Source organism: Lathyrus oleraceus, chromosome 1 (assembly GCF_024323335.1).
Source record: "Lathyrus oleraceus cultivar Zhongwan6 chromosome 1, CAAS_Psat_ZW6_1.0, whole genome shotgun sequence".
Lineage (NCBI taxonomy): Eukaryota > Viridiplantae > Streptophyta > Magnoliopsida > Fabales > Fabaceae > Lathyrus > Lathyrus oleraceus.
In genome coordinates this window covers 440,352,919-440,355,275 of record NC_066579.1, presented here as the reverse complement: position 1 = coordinate 440,355,275, position 2,357 = coordinate 440,352,919, and the positions used below count along the sequence as shown (strand labels likewise).

Genomic DNA, 2,357 nt, shown 5'->3' with positions numbered 1-2,357 from the left:
ATGCAGGTTCTTGTGTCAAAAATACCAAAAATTTATGTTTTTTGCAATTCTGCGCTCATACCAAAAATTTTAATTTTTTTGAAATTTTGTGACATTTTATATAAAGTTCATAATTTCCTATATACCTCTATCGAAATTTTTGAAAATTCCAATAATGTTTTTACAATAAATTTTAAATTTATCATACATGTCTCATTGTAGCAGTAAAAAACAGTAAATTTATAAAATAAATGGTATATACTCAAAATTTTCTATAAAATTTTGTAAATTTCAAAACTTTCCGAATTTATTCAAAGATATAAAGATAAATTTGCTTAAATTAGAAGGTGTCAGATTTAAATGGGGAGTATCGAGTTAAATGTTCGTATCATATTAGACGGTGATGAATCGAAAAGGAAAGAGAACCAAAATGAATTCATTCATATGAAATAGAATTACAAAGTGATAATATAGTTAGGTGGGTTACGTACAATTTTGAGCATATATTGGAAAGGAAGATAACAACCTAACCAAACTAACCTTAAAACAGAAATTGACAAATGATAATAGCTTAATGTAGTCTAGTAATCTCATTTATCATCTTATGTTTATGACAAATGACAATAGCTTAATGTAGTCTAGTAATCTCACTTATTATGTTTATGAGAGGAGCGAACGACCACTACTAAAATACTCTACTTTTCCACAAACACAAGAGCCTTAGCACCTCTGTTTTTCCAACTTTCATGTTCCACCTGTTTGCTATGTCTGTTTGAAAATCTTTTTCATTACCTTAATGGCTTCAAACACGACAAACAACAAGATACGAGGTTCACATCAAAGGTTACAAACTTTGATTCATCATCTCCAATCATCTTCCAATTTCAATTCCAATTCCACGTCCACCAATTCACTCCAACAAATTTCAAATTCCAAACCCAACAAAGTAGCAGCTGTTCTGATTTGTTTGTTCGAAGACCAAGATGGGAATTTGCGAGTAATTTTGACGCAGCGTGCTTCTTCTCTCTCTACCCACGCCGGTTAGTTTCGTGAATCCATTTCCATATCTACCCTCTTTCTGGTAACACTAATTGGTTTGGTTTTTGGTTGCAGGTGAGGTTGCTTTGCCAGGTGGGAAAAGAGATGAATGTGATACTGATGATGTTCAGACTGCGTTGAGAGAAGCTAAAGAGGAGATTGGATTAGACCCTTCTCTTGTTACTGTTATTACTCTTCTTGAACCCTTTCATACCAAGGTACTCACTCTTTAGTCCAATTTTGCTATCGGATTTTCCAACAACTAGTATCAAAATTAAGGTAGTAATTGTCAATATGCAAGTATATTGACACGAGAGAGAGTCTTGGATATCTTAAGGTTTTAGATAGAGATATACGATACCGATACCAGTATCATACTAAGTTCCCTCGTGCATGATCACTGGCCATTGGGATTGGACGATTAAAACTTCCCTCGTGCATGATCCCTTACTGAGTTATTTTAATTGTAGTACGGCATCACAATAATACCGGTGGTTGGAATACTCTCCAACAAGGATGCATTTTCGCCAGTTTTAGATTCAGCTGAAGTTGAAGCCATATTTGATGTCCCCTTGGAGATGTTCCTCAAGGTTCTTATCTTCACTTAAAATTTTGCACTCTAATTTTCATTGGTGTTAAATTTATTTAGTTTTTGATTTGATCAAATGCAAAGGAACTTAATTTCTTACATTATTGTTTGAATGCAGAATGATAATAGAAGAGCTGAAGAAAGAGAATGGATGGAAGAGAAGTATCTTCTACATTACTTTGATTATGAGGTAGACAACAAAAAGTATGTGATATGGGCCATAACTGCTTCCATCTTAATTAGAGCTGCTACCCTTTTACTTCGGCGCCCGCCAGATTTTCTAGAGAAGAGACCTAAATACTGGGGAGGAGTTACCGAAAATGACACATGATACTACCGAGGAGTAATTCACAATTGTAATTTTATTTCCATCTCTTTAACTTCGAATAAAATTTTCCAGATGAAATTGTACTGCATTTATATATGAAACTATGCTTCATGAACACAAAAGGCTATAAATAAGATAAGAGAAACATTGTTTCAAGTAAAGGCTTAGAATATATTTATACTAGGAATTTATGAACGTAACTCATGTTTAAAGACAATAAAAATCCACCATAGGAAAGGTTGTTAAGCATGATGAACTTTGCGCAGCTTTCTTAGTGTACAAGTTACAACTAATATCATTAGGTGGTTAAGTAGTTTTTAGTTTGTTGTAAAAGTTAGTTACATCCTAACTAACTTTAGCTCAGTATATATTCTTGATACGTTGTAATGATACACTTAGTTGTGAAAATATTCAAGCTGCTTC

The 2,357-nt window shown here is 33.1% G+C and overlaps 1 pseudogene; it reads left to right on the top strand.

Moving 5' to 3' along the window:
* The first annotated feature begins 557 nt into the window (after positions 1–557).
* Positions 558–2,095, top strand: LOC127081203 (nudix hydrolase 11-like; annotated as a pseudogene).
* The last annotated feature ends 262 nt before the right edge of the window (positions 2,096–2,357 follow it).